Consider the following 20,393-nt stretch of genomic DNA (forward strand, 5'->3'; position numbering starts at 1 on the left):
GGGTTCAAGTATGTGATCTTTAGAAAAGAGAACATGGGTAATTCTCCTGGAAAACACATGATTGAATCCATTTGCCAAATTTTGAAGGTCCTCATTATGAGCCCATTCTAAGTATTTGTCATATGAGGTCACCCTGTATTTGGATCAGAAGGTACACTCAGAGTTCACATCCCGGGCCCAAACAGCCCAGGACAGCAGAGCAAGGCCCACAGGTCAGTTTCGTAAGGGGTGGGAAGGATTGAGGGTGTGGGGGCCAGTTGTGAAGTAGTGGGAGCCCCAGATGCTGTGTGAAGCTGAGCCTCTGGAATGCCCTGTAACCCGACATTTGATTCCTTCCTGGGTGTCTGCCATTCCCGGGATCCCAAGGAAATCAAATGCTACAGCCTTGGGTGGGGTGCTCTCCAGGATGGGTCATGCATGGTCTGGTGTATCCTATACCTCTGCCTCTCAGCCCTCTTCTGATGTTAGAAATCAGTATGGATTGCCTTAGGGTGGTGATTCTCAAAGTGTGGTCCTTGGACAAGTAGCATTGGCATCACCTGAGAACTTGTTAGAAATGTGATTTTCAGGCCCTGCCTTGGAATCAGAAACTGCATTTTGACAGGCCCCCAGCAGAATTCTGTATTTCAAATCAGGCCTCTCTCTCTGTCTCAAGACACAATATTGAGCAGCTGTGACTTCTGGATAGTCAGATGTGGGACACACTTCCTTTCCAGGAAGCTTCTGGCTCCTCAGTCAGCTTAGTCTGAGTCCTGGCCTGGCCTAAGGGAGAAAAATTCATGTCCTGCATTCTGAGCAGTGCTCTCCTGTCCTGGATGCCTGCCGGGCTCCTATTTATACCTCAAAACACAGCTCAAATGTTGTCACTTACGAAACTTCTGTGACTCCTTGGTCAGAGCAGATGGTCTACTTGTGCATCTCCAAAGCAAGTTGCATGTTCTGCCAACCATTTGTGTAAGAATTTCCTTACTGGTGACAGAGTGAGACTCGGTCTCAAAAAAAAAAAAAAAAAAAAAAGAATTTCCTTACCGATCTCTGCCTGAGCAAGAGGTTCAACCTTGAAGGCAAGGAGGGTTTTGTTCCTCTTACCTCAGCCTCGGCTTCTTTAACACAATGCCTGGCACACGGTAGGTGTTTGATAAATATTTACCAAATGAAGGGATTGCCTGCAATGACCTGGGAGACAAGAAGGTGGAATAAAAACTCACAAGCCAAAAGTGGCTGGGAGAAGGTTTTCCAAATCCCAGTGCTGTGTGAGCACAGGGCCCGCCGACGTTCACTTTTAGAAGCTTCCCGTCTTCCTTGTTCTCTTCTCTTCAGAGGCATCTATGCTTTGCTGCCAAGGTCCACCTAATCACACATTACCTTTCAGAACCACCTTTCAGATTAGCTGGGTCCAAACTCCACAACAACTTCCTGCCTTAGCTCCAAATCTGAGCTGCATGGGTAATGGTGGTTCATGCTAATCCTAGCACTTTGGGAGGCCGGGGCAGCAGATCACTTGAGCCCAGGCCTTAGAGACCAGCCTGGGCAACATGGCACAACCTCATCTCTATAAAAAACACAAAACATTAGCTGGGGCTTGTGGCATGTGCCTGTAGTGCCAGCTATTCAGAGGTCTGAGGTGGGCGGGTCATTGGAGCTGGGGAGTTCAAGGCTGCAGTAAGCCGTGATCATGCCACTGCATTCCAACCTGGATGACAGAGTGAGACTCTGTCTCGTTTAACAAAAACTACACCTCTGGGGCAATTTGGTGGGAGTTAAGAGCTTATCCTACTGCGGTGTCACTATGAGTGATATCGGGTGGCTTTAACATTGGGGGTGTTTACATTTCTAAAAACAAAAGTGCCCCACAAAGAATGTAGAGTTTTGGTGTGTGCAGGGATCTTCAGAAGAAAAAAGGCAATAACTCCAGTAATACTCAGTAGCTGACTGTCCTGCCCACCTGCCATCCACAGCCTAGGCAGGAGCTGGACTCTCACCTCAGCCCCTCCTCAGGTACCCTGGATGTGGATGGTCCCTCAGTGTGAACCCACCTGGGCTGTGACCCTGGCTGCTCTTCCCACTGTTATGGAGCCTCTGTGGGTGTGGCGCATGCAGGGGGCCTGCTCAGGAGACCGAGTGCCCTTTAAGTCTCAAGTCCTACATTTTTGAAGCACCTATGTCAGATGTTCAGGATGGAAGGGACTCAGATGCTCACATCATAATAAAAGAAAGAATCCATCCCACTCTCTCAGGTGTGGTGGAATTAAAATTAAATAACAAGTAGTAATCAAAATGATCATATTCCCAGTGTTGACTTTATCATTCAGCCGATGCCTATAACGCAGCAACGGATCAGACATTGTGGAGGAAGAGTTTATTTCTTCTTTCTGAAGGCTCTATCAGTTGGAATTTTTGTCCTGCGATGTAGAGGAGACTTTGCTTCAAGGTAAGTTAGGACTGATCATGGTGGCTCACCCATGACATCCTAGAACACTGGGGAGGCTAAGGCAGGAGGATCACTTGAGCCCAGGAGTTCAAGACCAGCCTGGGAAACAATGAGATGTATTCTGTTCAAAATTTTAAAAAAAATATTAGATGGTCATTTTGGTGCTTTCTCTTGACTACTCAGGAGACTGAGGCAGCAGAATCACTTGAGCCCAGGAGCTCAAGAAAGTGACCTGAGTTAGAACAGGACATTTGGACTTTTCATTAAAATTGTATTTCAAATGTTGTAAAACTTCATAATCAGCATTTTATCCTTTTAGGAAGTGGAATCTGCTCAATTACAGAAAATATAAAAAATGCAGAGAAGCAGAAAGATGGTAAACACCTGTGTCCCCACTGGGAGGCTCAGGATGAATCTTTGCCTGGCAGAGCCTCAAAGATGTCAATGAAAAGGGGCCCTGGAGTTGTGTTTTGCAGCCGCCCCCTGAGTTTCTACCCCTGGTTTCTGTGCATGTGGTGTCTGTGCAGGACGACTTAGTGTAGTCACACTGTATGAGTTATTTTGAATCTTGCTTTTTCAAACTTTATTATTATCAATAAGCAACTTTATATGTTATCACAAACTCTTCTTAAACTACTTTTCCTGGCTGTGTACTATTTTCCAAAAATGATCTAGCTACTCTTCTTTTGCAAGTTCTTCTTCCTTATTGTAAATAGTATCTGATTAATATCCTTATACCTAAAGAGTCTTCTATATTTTGGATTTCATTGTAGAATTATAGATTTCTCAAATATGTCAATATTTGATCAAAGTGCATGAACTTTTTTTTTGTTTTGCTTTTGAGACGGAGTCTCACTCTGTCACTGAGGCTGGAGTGCAGTGGCACAATTTCGGCTCACTGCAACCTCCACCTCCCAGGGTCAAGTCATTCTTGTGTCTCAGCCTCCCGAGTAGCTAGGATTACTGGCATGCACCACCACACCTGGCTAATTTTTGTATTTTTAGGAAAGATGGGGTTTCGCCATATTGGTCAGGCTGGTCTCGAACTCCTGACCTCAGGTGATGCACCCGCCTCAGACACACATATTATAAAATTGCTTCTCAAAAGCAGCATACCAATTATCTTCACCATCATTCACCCCTTATTTGTCAAGTCCCTCCTCTGTACTGGGATGTTCTAGATGCTGGGGATGCAAGTGGTGACTGGACGAGGTCCTGGCCTCAAAGAATATGTTTCAGTGGTACAGACGACAACTTTCAAATTTATTCTAACATCAGTGATAATTGTTATGGAGAAAATATACCTGGGGTAGAAGATTGGTGGTGGTGAGGATGGCAGGAGATATATTTTGTTGGATAAGAGGTTCCTGAGAACTTGACTAAGGGACATTTGAGCAGAGAACTGAATGGCATGAGGAGTGAGCCATGTGGATCCCTGGGGAGCAGGTGCCTGTGGGAGTCCCAGCAGAAGCTGATGGCAGAGACAGGATGGAGCAGTGACAAGAGACTGGTGCGAGTGGAGATGAGTGAGCTGGGCTGAGGCTGGTGGGATGAGGCCACAATGGCCAGACAGGGCCTGTGATGAGGGGCTGATAGGAAATGGTGAGAGGAAGGGAAGAGGCTGGAGCATCTCTGGGACGTGGTGTTGAGGATGTGCTCTAATTCCCATTTGAAAAGTTCACTTTGCCTGTTGTGTGGGTGATGGACAGCTGCGTGAGAGGCAGCAGGCAGCCCAGCTGGAATGCCCCTCTGGTTTACTATCCTACAGAGGATGGCTCTGGCAAGGAGGCAGTAGAGGAGTGAGAAGTGATTGGATTTGGGGTTAATACGTTTTTCAGATGGTCTTAGCAGTTATTTAATAGAGAACCACGCATTTATTTACCGAACTTCATTCCACAGTTGATTCCAGATGGCTTACTGCAACAACCAAATAATAAATATACATGTGTTATTTAAAAACCAACAGCTAGGAAAGTATAGACTTAAAATATTAAGGCTGGGGTAAAGCTAGAACACTACTAGGCAAGAAGGAACCTCTGAAACATTTGCCGAAATGGACTTTACTGTTTACCTAGCCATGGATTTGTTGGCTTACAATTTTATTGCATCAGGGAGCCGCAGAGAGGGGTGACAGTGCAGGTCACCTGGCCCTTGTTTTTTACACTTAAAGTCAGAGCAAATTATGTAACTTCAGTTTGTTCAAAAATGAAGACAACACCTAAAAAGTCAGAAAGTGAATGTACAAACCCCAGGGGTCTAAGGAGAGTCTGCATTTCTCCCCCAAAATGTCCTCACCCTGCGCTATTGAATGAAGCGGGTCCTTTCCACAGGCCCTAAGATGCAGGGGCAATTGGACTGCAGCCCTAGCTAGAGATGTCCTTTATACTTGCAGTTTCCTTATGCCTGGCAGCCAACTTCAGTGATCTCACCTGAGCTAGAAATTTGTTGTTTTGATATTGGTTCTATGTGAGCCTTTGTGTAGGCTTAAATCTGTGACATGGAAATTTTGCTATAATAGTTTTTCTTTGATGGAATTTGACATGCACCATGGCTCTGGCTTCCCTGTTGGTCCCCGGAGAGAATTTAGTGTCCTGCACTTTTTTTTCAAGATCCTTGTGTGTAAGAGGGATCGGGAGACTTGGAGGCAGGGAACCCTCCTATCTCACCCTCCTCTCTAATGCTTTCCAGTGAGGGGGCCTTGCCTCTCTGCACATCTGATTAATATAATTGTCCCAGCTCCTGAACAAAAAGCACAGGTGCACATAACACTGACTCCTGCATGCAGTGCCAAGGTGGGGAGGTTTCCTGGATGCCAGGTTTAGCACTTTGACTCCCATTCTCACACACACACACGCGCGTACACACACTCACACACAGATACACATGCTAACTCATACACACAGGCACATACAGTTGCACACACATTCGCACACATATTTAGACTCATTCACACACACGGGCACACACGCACAGGCACACACTCACACACACACACACACAGCCTGAAGGAGCGTTGTGGGACAGGCTGACTTCAGGGGCGGAGTAACAAGAGTGTCTCAGGTCCCTCTCGGTGGCCTTTGTCTCTTTTTCCTGGAGATGGAGGAGTCTGTACTCCATGAGGGGACGTCCTCTGAAGAAGCGGGAGATACTCAGGAGCGGGGTCCAGAGATGGACAGGGATGGGGAAGTGGAGACAAAGCGGAGGGGGCGGGGCAAGAAGAGAGCAGGCGAGGAATGGGGAGGGGGAGGACCTTCTAGCGGTCAGAAATATCACACGCAGAATTTGGTTCTTGGTTTTTGTGTTTTATTAAGATGGATTTAGTAAACCAGCCGGAATGCGAGATACGGAGTCTACATTGCAAAGGACAAGTCTTCGTCTCCTCCTAGTTTGAATTCATCAGTAATAGCTGGGAGAAGGGTGCCAGAAGCCTTGTGTGGGGCTCGCAACGCCCCTTTGCAGTGACCCCATTCTCTGCACCCCATGGATCTCTCCTTCAGGGACCATGTTGGTCCCTCCTTCCAACTGGAAGGAAAGGAAGGAGAAGTCTGAAGGCTTCGGATCCTCCCTAGCGCGCCTTTTTCTCTGCCATTTATTCCCAGAGTGTCCTTGCCTCCACTCCGCTACCCCAACCTCGCTAAGACAAAGCACATCCTGCGCGCTCGGATCAGAAATCCTCCTTTGGCCTCTGACTCACTGGTGCCATTTCACTGTGTCCTGTCCTTCCAGCCATTGTCACTGGGTGAAGCCCCAGAGAGCTTGGAGCCCAAGAGAGCTGGATTCTTAGAGCGTCGCTGTCCGCACAAACATTCTTGAGATTTCTTCAGATCTGAAAGTCAGCCTGAGCTTTTAGACTTGCTTGGAAAGGCTTTGGTCCTTGGAAAAAGGAAATCAACACTCCAGGAACAAGATTTTCCTCGACTTTGTCTCAACCCAAAGACACTATAGCAGCGCAGTTTTCAAACGTGCTTTGAAAATAAATGGGACAGTCAGCGTGTCCCCACTGGATTTTGCGTTTCCCTTATTACAGCCCTCCCCTTTTGTAAAATGGTTACACATCTCTCTACTGCACTGAAAACAGCTCTATCAAAGATACTTTGAGAAAGATTCAATGACATGAAAATATGAAGTCCCCTTAAAAGTGAGTTTCTGGTGTTGGGTTTTAATTAACACTATGGTTTTTAAAATCCTGTAACTATTTGGGTGTGCGGCTTACCTTTATAATATTTTCAAACAAATATTTTTCTTAACCACCATACAAATCCAAGTTTATTATTTTTATTTTTAAATTTTATTTGTTTATTTTTGAGACAAGGTCTCTTTCTGTCATCCAGGCTGGAGTGTAGTGGTCAGATCCTAGCTCACTGCAGCCTCGAACTCCTGGGCTCAAGGTATCCTTCAGCTTCCAGAGCTGATTACATGCCTGAGCCATCGTGCCTGGCTAAAATCCAAGTTTATACTGTAATATAAAATTTCAACATTTCAGAGAAAGTAAAAGTCACAAAGTTATCCCAGTCCCTGGGTTCCCTGTCAAAATTTTGGTGAGTAATCCTCCGGGTTTTCCCTACTTAAAATATATATTATGTAAGTGGCATTACTGGTATTATAATTCCATACATCCTTATCCTTTTAAAAATGGGTAAAAATAGGCTGGGCACAGATCTTCTCACTTAAAAGTTCATCTTCCTCTTTTTAACGACTGCATGGAATTTTATCGCATGGCTGTTCTTTAGGGGACTATAGAAATGTTATTAATTTTCATTGTGGCAGTGGATACGTGGGTGTGTAAAACAGCCAAAGAGTAAAACTCAATGAGCTGTACATTTCAAATAGATACATTTATTGCATGCAAAGTATGCCCCAAAAACGGTTTAAAAATATTATCCTATTTGAGATTTGTACTTTGATTTTGTAAAACAAAACGAAACCCTTGTTCTTGTACCCAAGAGACACACCCTGGCACATCTGGAGGTAGAAGCTCATGTTCTCTGTTACTTGACCTCGCAGCTTCTGAAATAAGAATAATAAGCCGTATATTTACAGATTCACAGAGGGAGAAAAAATGCTATGGCTAAAATGTTCATAACAAAACTAGAAAAAGGGCAAAAATAAAACTTAGAAATAATAAAACTACATCTTTTAAATATTATTCTCACCTTCACCTTTTCCCTCCCCTTTTCTCCCTCTCCCTTTCTTTCTTCAACACTCACGCCAACTTTCCCTCCTTTTTCCATTCTCTGCTCTTGACTCCCGCTGTATTCCAGCCTCACACAACACCAACACACTTCACCGCGTCTGCCTGGGGAAGGTCAGGGAAGGGACGCGAGGCAGCGCTGTCACCGTATTCTGTGAGCCGCAGCGCCCTGGGCACCGCTGACCTTGTATCATTTCAGCGAACGTCGCTGTAGTCTTTGATGGCGCCACACTCGGGGTGTAAATTAGGATCCTCACTGAAGTGGCGGGACCCTGGGAAGCTTTTTCCTGGCCTCTTAGTTGTGAGTTTTCCTGCGGGCGGCAGAGCCCGTTTCCATCAGAACCGCCCAGAGGCGGGCGCTGCCTTCCTGGGGTGGCGGAGCAGCTGGAAGCGTTTATGGATGCTAGAATCCATGGGCGGCCCGTGGAAGGGGCTGAAGCTCATTTTCCTACTCACCTGGCTCCAAATCCTCCGCGGTGCTGTTTCAAGAGAGTCAGATTTCAGATCGCGCTCCAGCCGGTACTCGGAATTCCTGCCCCGCGGGTCTGCAATTCACAGCGGCAGGTGTGAGTGACCCGCAGCTGGAGACCAGAAGCCTGAAGGCAGCTCGGCCCTCCCCAACCCACAGAGCCGTTATTCAGTTTCTATATCAGTAAACACATTTCATTTTCCGTAGACCAGGGCGGGGTGACGGGTGATCCCAGTCCTCGCAGTGAACTCCGGGCCGCAGGCTTGAAAACGCATGCGGGCGCCCAGCACAGCCCTGTCCTGAGTCAGCAAGCGACCGCGCTGGGCAGTTTCTCTTCCTTTTCCGGACCCAGCAGTGGCGCCTAAAGTCTACGAGGAGAAAATCGCCTGTGTGCTGGTAAGTCCAGGGATCTAAGGCGAGTGCTGAGGGAGAAAACGTAGCTGATGGGCCTGAAAAGAAGGGGCTGGAGGTTGGGTAGAGGGGGAGGGCTTTGGACAGAAAAGACCTGGGAGGTTTGGCTGGGGAGGGCAGCCAGGCCTAGACCCTGGGGAGCGACTCATCCAAAGTCCAAGATCATCACGGCCTCCCCTACCCCAGAAAGGGAGGGACAGACTTGATGTCGCGATCACCTCTAAACGTGTTGGAACAAACTTTGCATATTATTATTATTATTATTGTCATTGAAGTATTAAAAGTCTTTTGGGGGGTGAGCTGAATGAGACCCTTTGCTGAAACTGGCACAGGGAGAAAAAGCCTTCGAGAGAGGGTAGACACTGTGGAGGGAAGGGCTTGGGACAGGTGTCAGGAGAGCTTGGTCTATCTCCCTCTCTATCCTCACTACCCTGGTGATCTTTAGCAGTGTAAATAATTCCTCTAAGGTGGGGACAGGACCCCAGTCCCTGCTGTGCTCAATAAATTATGATGATTGAAATAAATAGTCAGTGAATGTGGATGGGAAAACTAAGTAGTTGTTAAAACTCTGTGATGTATGACATTTTCATCTACAGAAAAGTGCAGGCTAGGGGTCTCGGGGAATGGTTAGTAATCATAGGTATAGTTCCGCTTAAAAAAATAATGTTCGTAAGGCTGACGAAGATGGAAGGGACACAGTTCCTGATCATGGATAGTTCACTGTCTAATGGGGGTTGGTACCAGATGGTAAATGACAGCTGGGTGTGGTTGCACTCGCCTGTAGTCCCAACTACTCAGGAGGCTGAGGTGGCAAGATTGCTCCAACCCAGGCATTGGAGGTTGATGTGAGCTGTGATCACACAACTGCACTCCAACTGGGTGACAGAGTGAGATCCCCCAGCTCATTCTAAAAAAAAAAAAAAAAAAAAAAAAAAAAAAATGGCAGGCTGAGTTGGTACCATCAGGGATATTCAAACCATGGACTAGAATAGTGGTTCTAAAACTTGACTACACATTGGAACCACCCAGGGAGCTTTAAAAGATGCTAAGGCTTAGGTCTAACCTAGGCTTACTGATTCCATTGGTTTGGGCTGTGGCCTGGGACCGTGGATATTAAAACCTCTCCAGGTGGTTCTGTGAAGACAGGTTTGAGGACTCCTGGCTAGATGCTCTGAACACAAAGAAGTGTGTGTTTGGGAGGAGGCAGTTCTCTCAATTGAAAGAGGCTTTCTGGACAGCGTTATTATTAGTGGGATACAATTCATGTGCCTCATAATTTACCAGTTCAAGTGTACAGTTCAGTGGCTTTTAGCATAATCAGGTGGTTGTGCCATAGTAGCCATTATCTAATTGGGAAAACGTTTAACTTTTTTTTTTTTTTTTTTTTTTTTTTTTTTTTTTTTTAAGCCGTAGGAGTAGAGAAGGAACAAAGAAATCTATAATTGGTCGTGAACTTTCTATTTAGCATGTGGCCCCGCCCTCCCCACTTATGATTGGTCCTAGGATCCAGGCGTCCATTTTCATTGGGTGAGTAGTCGCTGGGGTGGGGCTAGGTTACTGATGAAATTTCGCCAGGGCCTTCTTCCTCCACATCCCTGCTGAGTCCCCGCTTCTTCTTTTTTTTTTTTTTTTTTTTTTTTTTGAGATGGAGTCTGGCTCTGTCGCCCAGGCTGGAGTGCAGTGGTGCAATCTCAGCTCACTGCAAGTTCCGCCTCCCAGGTTCACACCATTCTCCTGCCTCAGCCTCCTGAGTAGCTGGTACTGCAGGTACTCGCCACCACACCCCGCTAATTTTTTGTATTTTCGGTAGAGACGGGGTTTCACCGTGTTGGCTAGGATGGTCTCGATCTCTTGACCTTGTGATCTGCCCGTCTCGGCCTCCCAAAGTGCTGGAATTACAGGCGTGAACTACCGCGCCTGGCCGAGTCCCCGCTTCTTGAGCCATTGTTAGGTTGGCAAAGTTGAGACGACGGAGCTGGGACCCGTCCTGCTATTCCTGACAACACAGTGCCGGCACTGTAAGAACAGCTGAGCAGCCGCCACAGGTCCCACCCAGCCCTGCAACCCCTCTTTTTATTATTTGCTGACCCCGTAGTCATTTGAGTTTATGAACCTCGTTCTGATTTTCCTTATGTAGCCCCCCTGCTTTGCTGCAGCCTTACTGAGAGCTAGCTTCTAAGAGTGACATCATTTCCATTTTAAAATTCCTGACCTCAGTACTTGTTAAAGGTGTACTCACAAATCTAATTATTCCCTGTCCCATAGGGACTTTTCTAAGCGGGTACATGTTAGACACCTGCTGTTTAGAAGGAATAGGGAAATTCTTAATGTTCTTCTTACATTGTTCCAATACTTTCTTTAAGTTTGTACAAGGATTTAAGGGAGCATTGGGTTTAGCTCCTTCATGACCTCCAGATTTCTTTTCCTGCGACCTTCCTGTCCCTGATCTCCTTGTCCTCTGCTTTGTGAGATGTATGGGCCAGGGAGCAAGTGTTACGGGATCCCAGGTCTTTTCACTGGGCGAGGGCTCTTTACTAGGCCCTCCTCGCTAGTTCCCTAGGGGGAACATGGGGGTTAATTCACTAATCCAACAAACAGCGTAACCCTTCTCCTCTTGTGAGGACGGGGTTGTATCAGTCACATAGAGAATTAAAGCTGGCATACCCAATCCTTATTTGAGCTAAACTTAGGCTCAAAGACCAAAGGCTGACTGATGGGCTCTTTAGGCCAGATAAAACAGCAATACTTTATTATTTTTTGTTTTTCCTTATTCCTGGTTCGGGGGTTATGCCCCCAAGCCTGTAACATCCTCCTCAGTGGACTATCCGGGGGGATGCTGGAGGGGGCCTCCTTCCTTTGTTCCCTAGGCCTAGAATTTTTGCTTCCCATTTTCAACTGCTCCCTGTGTCTTAGTTTCCCTGTGTACTCAACCCCCCTTACTGGAGGTCTCTTCGTACCCTGCAAATCAACTGCTTTTTTAGTCTCCAGCTGTTTCCCTCACGGGAGAATGGAACGGCGGTTTAGGACTCCACCCTCGCTTCATATCTAAGATGTCTCAGTCACACGCACTCAAACTCCGAAAATGTCCAACCACCAAGACAGTGCGCATAGTCCAGTCTTCCTACCCGGGCTCATGCATGAGGTTGCCTGATTGTCGCAGTGCCTGCTTCCCCCCCTCACCCGTGTCACTTTCGTTGTCTCCTGAATAACAGTTTCAAGTTTGTCTATGGCTTCTGTGGGAACCCGTGACATCCGGACAGAATGGACCACATGTGTCAAGTGGTACGCATATCCCCTTTCAGCCAGAGTCTCACTTCACACAAGCACAGAGAATCCCATACAGGCCACTAGATTTTGAGAAACAAACTCACTCATCCAAACCCAAAATATGGACTCAGAGACCCAGAGAACAGCAAAAGTGAGACTTTTAGTGACAGTTTTGCAATACCGGGTGTCTGGAATGCAGGCACCCCAGGGACGGTTTCAACAGTGAATTCCCTAGTGCTCAAGTCCCTCTCCCAGTTCCTCATTAGCTGAATATTATGGGGTTACGATCTTCCTGGACATCATAAATTGGTACTCTGATTAAGACTTTGAGTATGTTCTTTATGTCTTTTTGCTGCATTTTGTTGCAGCCCATAACACATTGCGATTGTCTCAGGACTCCTTAAACATTTGACTTACGGCCCTAACGGCTGCACCTAGTTGATAAGAAAGGGTACAATTATCTATGCTGCAAGCTAGCCTAAACTAAATTTTTGGTGAGGTGGGGAGGGGGTTGTTGAGGTGGGGACCCCAACCAATAGGCACCTGGCTGGTGCATGAAAGGGAAAGCAAGAACGAGATGGGGTGGTGGCTTAGTACATTTTGCTTCTTTATCTCTTTATGACCATGTACCCTGCTTAAACCTATACTGAGGCACATAGAATTGAACATGAACCATCACATGCAGGCTATTTTTTTATACTCTTAGGTCCTTCCCAAGCCAGGGCTGAGCCAAGACAATCCACTGTCCAGCTGTGGCCTCCTCCTGCTGCAGGTGAGGGGTGGGCAGTAGGGAGGGCCGTGGCACCTGCTCTGTCCCCATCCCGCTCTCTCTGTCTCTCAGGCTGACCAGGGCGCATCCAGGTGGATGAGTTGGGAATCGCTTGCTGATTGCTGAGGGCCTGGATGATCACTATCTCAGAGGGAGCAAACAGTAAAGGCAGCTGTGATCTGGTGAGGGGTTAGAAACTGGAGAGAAATTGAGGACAGGCAGAGCCTCTAGTCCCTCCCTCTCTGCATCCCTCACCCATGTTTCTCCAGCCATCAGAAGGACACCAAGAAAAAGACCCACGAGGCTGACTGAGGGCCTCTGCATGCGCAGTTCCCTTTGTGGCCTCCCTTGTACCAGGGAGGGTCCTGAGTGCACACGGCCATCCTCTTTCACTTGGCAGCTCCCCATGCGCCTCATCCGAGAGCTCTCTCTCAGGGGTGTTGTGTCCTCTGGGCCACTTGAGGCCGTGCTTTTTCCAGATTCCCACCATGTGGCCCCTGCCTCCCTGTGTTTCCTTGCAGATGATATGGACAAGGTGATAAGCGTATGTCCCTGGGCTATTTGGGGAGTGCGGACCAGCCCCCTGTCAGGGCAGCTGTGGTCCGTTTTCATCCTATGTCCAGGGGGTTGTTAGTTTTTCCAGCCCGCGAGGGTCATAGTCCCCAGGGGCTGTGTTTTTTGGGCTTTGTTCTGTGTTCTGTGGCCTCACCTTGCCTTTCCTGAGCCAATTTTTTTCTTCTTAATGTAATCATTGCCTGGTAAGTTTAAATTAAGAGAGAGAATAATTTCCCCCATAGTCAGGTTGTTTGAGGGGTGAGGAAAAGAGAAAACAGAAATTTTTGTGTTTCTGCAAAGACAGAGGCAGTGCAGGGGACAGGGAGAGGCTGGGGTGTCCAGGAGACCTGAGTGTTTCTGCCTTTTCCCCATTTCTGTGTGCCTGGCCAGTGGGGTGGTGTTGTCTCATTCTTGAACCTAATGGCACTGTTAGTCAGTCCCTCAGGCCTGGGCAGATGGAATGGTTCGTCCCCTACCCTGCAGCAAGAGGGCCCCGTCGAGGAGGCACTCACAGCACGGGGAGTGCAGGTCTATGGTTGCTCCTGCTCTCAGCTGCAGAGTCTCCCGTAGAGGGATTGTCAGCTCTGGTTCCCTGTAGGCAGGAATGGTTTCCTCGTAGATCACTGGGACATTGGCCAGAAAAAGGGTATGAAAATCACATGTCAATTTCTCAAAATTCCTGCTTTAAATGTTGATGTCCATCAACATAATTTCAGTTGGGACCGATACTGATATAAAGCATGTTGAATGGAACGGGAACTCAAATTTAGAGCTTCGTTTCTCTGAGGGTCCATGTGGGAGATGATGGTTGTGGCAGTGGCAGTCCCCAGGTGCAGAGGGTGGGTGGAGGCAGCCTCAGGCTGAGGGGTCTGAAGAAACACCCTACTCCACAAGGAAAAGGAGAAGATCCCCTGTGGGCTTCAATGGCAGTGGCCTGGGTGGAATCCCTGCTAGGAACGTGGCAGGAAGGTCCTGCAGCCCCAGCAAGCAGCAGCCCTGGGGTAGAACCGCATTTCCAGGGGTGAGTGGACAGGCAGGAGCAAGCACAGCCCACATGCAGGTTACGGGGAGGGGAGGTTGGGCCTCCTTGAGCAAGGGAATCACCAGCATCAGGTCAGGTGCAGACTCCATGGCAGCCACATATTTCCACGCTGGGCCTGTGAGCCCCAGGGCTTCCTGATGGGATCTCCAGTTAGGAGCTGTGTGCTCAGAGCTGGGAGGGGAGGAACGCTGAGCTGCAGGTGGAGGGCAGAACCCACAGTGTGCAGGGCCTGCCCTAGTGTGCAGGTGCCTCCGCAGATGAGGAGGTCCTGGGGTCTGAGGGGTAGAAGGACTGTGTGTGTGACCCAGCCCAGGACTGGAGGACATGGAGACACGGCCAGGGCCTCTCTTGGGGAGGGCTCCCACTGTGTCAGGGCTGGTCAGGCGTGAGAGGAGGAGGAAAGGGCACTGAGTTTCCTCCTGGGTCTTGTTCCTGAGTCCTGGGGTCCTTTCACTCATTACCGGGTTGGGTGTTGGGCACAGGGCAGGTGCTGATGCTGATGGAGTCATGGCAGGGGACTGGCAGGGGCTGGGAAAAGTGCCATGGGAGGGAGAAAAACGTGGGGATGTCGTCTTCCCTCAGAGACAGGGTGAATCTAATTTTGGAGTGACTGAGGAGGGAGAAATCCTCAGGGAATAAAAGCAGCGCCCTGCACGCAGTGGAACATTTACTGTTTTTCCCTTTTCTCCAGAGCATGGGAACCTACAGGCCTGGATCAACACCTGGTTGGGACAGGAGACCACCAGGGCAGTGCACAGCTGGGATTTCAGTCTCCCGTGTCATCTTCTGGGTCCACTGGCGCCACTGAGGGTGGCTAGACTCTGCAGCCAGGCGGCCTGGATTCAACTCCCTGCCTGGGTCTCACCAGCACTTTCCCTCTTGGTGCCTCAGTTTCCTCATCTATGAAATAGGGAAACTAACAGCATTTATTTATTGTGGTTGGATGAATGAAAAGGGTTAGTATATATGAGGTGTTTGCAGCTGTGCCATATTATTTTTGTTTTATTATATTTTGATATATTACATATGCTGTAATTGCATTATTATAGGTGACCTTTATGAGTGAGTGCCCTGGTGACGGCTCTTCCTGGGGAGCCCAGGACCAGCTTTCCTGGCACCTTGAGGTCCTATCACCCCTGTTACACTCTCATGCATTACCCCATTCTACTCTGTCTTCATATTTTATACTATAGATATTTAGCTCTTAAACAGACATTTCTGGTCTGTGTTTTAATTGAAGTGTCTGGGAAGGGATAGAGTGTGAGGTTCAGGAGAGAAGGAGAGGTCTGCCTTGATGCCTTGACACAGCACAAAGAAATCTCCCCTCCTCCCCCACACCTCCACATCAGTTCTCATTGAGGGACAGATTCACAGCAACTTATACAATTATAAGTTGGAAGAATGAGGGAAAAGAGAGACAGAGAGAGAGAGAGAGAGAGAGAGAGAGAGAGAGAGAGAGAGAGAGAGAGAAAGCTGAACTGGAATAGGTTAGGGGTTGTGTCCCACTAGGAACCATAATTGATCTTTGCCATTTTGAAAGTGTGTCCCCTGAGCTGCCTTCATAGAGTAATACCAAGATGCCATCTGCCTGTTTCATTATGTTGACTTTTCCATTAATGCTGCAAATGCCATGGTAGGTAACACACCCAGCACCTTAGCAGAACCAAGGCAGTGGCTCCAAACTGCATTCCCACTTAAGAATCTTTTTGATGGAGAAGGAAAACAATTTATGTTCATTAAATTTTAATCCTTGAGTACATGTCTTTAATATTTTTGTGAGAAAATGGGAAATATGCATAAAACACTTACTGCACAGAGAAGCAGGATGGTAGCCTTGAGAAAGGGCACTTGTGTGACTCAGTTATGAGTTCAAACAGCAGATCTCATTCACCCACAGAAAGACAATGGCATTATTTCCAGTTTGGGGGTATTATGAATAAAGCTGCAAGAGTATTTGTGTACAGGTATTTTGTGAATACAAAGTTTTCCCTTGTTTGAAATAAGTGCCTAGTAGGGCAATTGCTAGTCATAAGGTAAACTGCATGTTCAGTTTGAAGAAAACTGCAATATCCATTTCCAGAGTGGCTGTCCCATTTTAAAATACATTCCTACCAGCAATATAAGAGTGACCCAGTTTTTCTGCATCCTTGCCAGCATCTGTTGCTACCTTTATTTTGTATTTCAGCCATTCTTATCATTGTGGATTTAATTTGTGTTCTCTTACTGGATAATTATGTTGAGTGTCTATTCCTCTGCTTGTTAGCCCGGTGTTTAGCGAAACGTCTGATTGTGTCTTGCTCATTGCCTATTGTGTATTTGGATTTCATTTTTACTGTCGAGTTTTTAAATTTCTCCATATATTCTGAATATAGTCTTTACAGAATATGTTGTCTGTAAATATCTTCTCTCGTGCTGTAGCTTGTCTTTTTAGCTCTTCACAGGTCTCTCACAGAGCAACAGTTTTTAGTTTTGATAAGATCCAATTTGTTAATTTTTTCTTTGATGGATCATGCTTTTGGTGTTATGTCTAAGAACTGTTTGTCCAGTCTTAGTTCTGATGAGTTTTTCTTAAAAGATTTGCAATTTTAAATTTTAAATTTATTTATTATTTATTTTTTAAAAAAAATTTTGCCTAGGCTGGCCTTGAACTCCTGGGCTCAAGGGATCTTCCCACCTCAGCCTCCTGAGTAGTTGAGAATACAGACCTGTGACACCACACCTGGTTCAATGTTTGTCATTTTAATTCTGTGTTTTAGATTAAAGCTTGTGATTCATTTTGAGTTATTTTTTGTATAAAGTGTGAGGTTTGGGCTGAGGTTATTTTATTCCACTGTGCTTGTCCAGCTGCTCCAGCACCATTGATGGGAAAGCACTCCTTCCTTCATTGAATTGCTTTTGTGCTTTTGTAAAAGTCAGTTGAGCATATTTGTGTGTTTTGCTCATTTTTAGTTGAGTTGCTTGTCTTCTTACATTGAATTTAATAACTTGTCACATATTCTGGATACAAGTTCTTCATCACAATTGTAATTTGTGATAAATTTTGAAATATTTTCTCCTAGTCTATGGCTTGTCTTCTCATTTTCTCAATAATGTGTTTTGGAGCACTGAAGTTTTCAATTTTTTTTTTTTTTTTTGAGGCAAAGTCTCACTCTATCACCCAGGCTGGAGTGCAGTGGAGCAATCTTGACTCATTGCAAGCTCCACCTCCCAGGTTCACGCCATTCTCCTGCCTCAGCCTCCTGAGTAGCTGGGACTACAGGTGCTCACCACCACACCAGGCTAACTTTTTGTATTTTTTAGTAGAGACGGGACTTCACCATGTTAGCCAGTTTGGTCTCGATCTCCTAACCTCATGATCCACCTGCCTTGGCCTCTCAAAGTGCTGGGATTACAGGCGTGAGCCACTGGGCCAGGCCTAAAGTTTTAACTAAGCCCAACTTCTCTTTCTCTCTCTCTTTTTTTTTTCATTTGTAGATCATGCTTTTGGTATTTTATCTAAGAATCTTTTGCCTAACTACCCAAAGTCACAAAAATTTTCTCCTGTATTTTCTTTGGGAAATTTTATAGTTTTAAGTCATAAATGTTAGCTCTTTAGGGCTATAATTTGTTTGAGCTGATATTTTATATGGTGTTAAGTGTCACATTGTATTACCTATGCAACTTCATTGAAAATCAATTGAAAAAATGTAAAAATATCTTTCTAGATTCTCACTTCTGTTCATTGATCTCTATGTCTCTCAGTTTCACACTGTCTGGATTATTGTAGTTTTCTATGACATTTCATTTTTTTTTTTCCAAATTTGTGTTGACTCTTCTTCATCCTCTGCATTTTCACATACATTTTTAGGATTATTTTGCCAATTTTCTATAAAATTTCTGCTGGGATTTTGATAGAGATTGTGTTGAAACCATAGATCTATTGGGGGAGAATTGCCATCTTAACAATATTATTGAGCTTTCCAACCGCATCTCTCCATTTATTTAGACCTTTAATTTCTCTCAGTAATGTTTTGTACTTCTCAGCGAACAAACACTGCTCTCTTCCTAAATTTATCCCCATTTTGCTCGGTTTGTAACTACTGTGATAGGAAAGTTGAGGTTGTCATTGCTTGTATAGAGAAATGTGTTCATAATTAATTTTTATATTGATTTTATATCCTATGGGTACTTCTGGATTCATTTGCTAGTGCTAGCAGACTTTTACCCGCTTGTGAATTCTACAGACAAGGTCATGTTATCTGTGAATAGAGTTTTATGTTTTCCTTTTTACCTGGATGACTGGATGACTTTAATTTTTCATTTTTTGCCTTATTGCACTGACTACAATCTCCAGTACAATGTTAAATAGAAGTGGTGGGATTGGACATCTTTGCACTGATCCCCATCTTAGAAGAAAAGCATTCAGTCTTTCTTCATTAAGCATGATTTTAGCTGTGGGTTTTTTATAGATTTCCTTTATCAGAGTGAGGAAGGTCCCTTCCATTCCTGTTTTGTTGAAACTTAAGAACACGAGTGCTGTTAACATTTTTGTCAGCTGTTTCTTCTGCACCTTTTGACATAATTACGTCTTTTATTACATTAATATGGTACATTCCATTAGTTGATTTCCAGTTGTTAATCCAACCTTATATTCCTGGGATGAATCTCATTGGTCATGGAGTGTAATCCTTTTTTACGTGGCGTTGTATTGTCTGCCTATGTTTGTTAAGGATGTTTTCATTTATGTTTATTGGTGATACTGGTCTCTGGTATTATTTTCTTGTGAGTCTTGCTCTGACTTTTATATTAGCAATGCCAGTTCTGTAAATGAGCTGGAAACTCTTGACTACTCTCTTCTCGTCTGAAAGAGCTTTTGGGCACTGCCACTGCCTGGGGTATAACAAAAACAGGACCTGGTCAGAGCCCACAGGAGATGTGGCTACAGGAGGAACTGTGGGCTGGGTGAGCTCCCACATATGCTCCCGACCACAATATCCCAAGGATCTCAGGGATCAGCCTCCTTCATACTTACTTGCAGCCTGAGAGTAGCTCCCTCCTTTTCTATCTGTGGGAAGAAAATGTCCTGTAAGAGACCAGAAAGGAGGCAGCGCCATGAGGTCCTAGAGGACCCTCCTAGTCTTGGAACTTAGAGAAGTTTCCAGAAATGTGTGACTGTAGACTTTGGGAAGGATGAGGAAACACGAAGAAAGCAGGTGTGGGTCCTGGACCAACTGCCCTCCTAAGATCTGTCCTCTACTACGACCTTCCTCCATGACCTGTGATGGGATCAGGTTCCCATCACCACAATCATCAAGGTGATAAATCTGTCCTTCATTGTCACAGGTGCTTTACAAAAGAGTAGGTGCTGGCACACAGGGCCCAGGCTGGGTCGGCCCATGAGTGTGGATGGTGCTTCCCAGTAACCAGGCAGGGCACATTTCTATCTGGGGCTTGAAACTCCCAGTGGGACAAGAAATCTCAGACTTATATAAGGTATTAAAGGCCAACTGCAAAGAACACCCTGCGAGGCTCTGTAGACGGATGAATTAAAATCTATAAAACAATGTGTTTAAACCTCAGAATTCCGCAGCTTTTGAATTCTTCCCTCTGCTCCTTTTCCTCACCTCCTGCTTCTCCAGCCCTTCCCTCTGTCACTTTCATCCCTCAGGCCCTCCTCTCCCCTTAGTTGTCACCACACTGTCACTCCTGAACTGTGGCTCTAGCACTGACCAATTACCTGCTACGTGACTCTTCTCTTCACAGTGGTCCTGATACTGTGAGTCAGCATGTGCAGCGTGTGTCATTCCTTCACCTAAAACACTCCAGTGGCTCCGTGTTGGTCTTGTGAGGCTTCTAGGTTGTCAGGTACGTGAACATACGAGGGCACACCTGGTTCATCGTAGGGACTAAATTAATTTTGTTAACTGACTGAATGAAATATGAGTGTATTAAATTGCATCACAGAAAATTATAAAATGTAAAACACTGAAAAAATTTAAAAATATTGTATTTTATGAAACTAGTGTGCATATGAATTCATCAACTCATTCCATGAGTCTGCTGAGCCTGTGTATGAATTCTGTAAGACTGGGTAACAAGTTATCACAAACATTGGCTTTAAACAACACCCATTTATTGTATTCATTGATTTATTTTTAAAGACAGAGTCTCCCTCTCTCATTCAGGGTGAAGTGCAGTCACATGATCATGGCTCACGGCAGCCTCAAACTCCTGGGCTCAAGGGACCCTCCTGCCTCAGTCTTCAGAGTAGCTAGGACT

The 20,393-nt window shown here is 45.9% G+C and overlaps 3 long non-coding RNA genes across 5 annotated transcripts in view; 2 read left to right on the forward strand and 1 right to left on the reverse strand.

The window, feature by feature from the left end:
• LOC141410143 (uncharacterized) overlaps positions 1–6,253 on the reverse strand; it is a 123,394-nt gene extending 117,141 nt beyond the window's left edge. Inside the window, exon 1 of the long non-coding RNA XR_012434066.1 lies at positions 6,126–6,253. This is a non-coding gene — a long non-coding RNA (uncharacterized lncRNA). The remainder of the gene's footprint in view (positions 1–6,125) is intronic.
• LOC123571637 (uncharacterized) overlaps positions 1–7,558 on the forward strand; it is a 155,617-nt gene extending 148,059 nt beyond the window's left edge. The window contains exons 2-3 of the long non-coding RNA XR_012434059.1: positions 2,313–2,431; positions 5,743–7,558. This is a non-coding gene — a long non-coding RNA (uncharacterized lncRNA). The remainder of the gene's footprint in view (positions 1–2,312; positions 2,432–5,742) is intronic.
• Positions 7,559–7,769: 211 nt separating this feature from the next.
• LOC123572779 (uncharacterized) lies at positions 7,770–20,007 on the forward strand. Of its 3 annotated transcripts, XR_012434063.1 has the most exons (5): positions 7,770–8,487; positions 9,910–10,029; positions 12,476–12,541; positions 14,827–15,091; positions 19,878–20,007. It is a non-coding gene; the product is annotated as an uncharacterized lncRNA (long non-coding RNA). The 3 variants fall into 3 exon arrangements; XR_012434062.1 differs by lacking the exon at positions 19,878–20,007 and having other exon boundaries at positions 14,827–16,111; XR_012434064.1 differs by lacking the exons at positions 12,476–12,541; positions 19,878–20,007 and having other exon boundaries at positions 14,827–15,037.
• Positions 20,008–20,393: the final 386 nt, after the last annotated feature.

Source organism: Macaca fascicularis, chromosome 4 (genome assembly GCF_037993035.2).
Source record: "Macaca fascicularis isolate 582-1 chromosome 4, T2T-MFA8v1.1".
Classification (NCBI taxonomy): domain Eukaryota; kingdom Metazoa; phylum Chordata; class Mammalia; order Primates; family Cercopithecidae; genus Macaca; species Macaca fascicularis.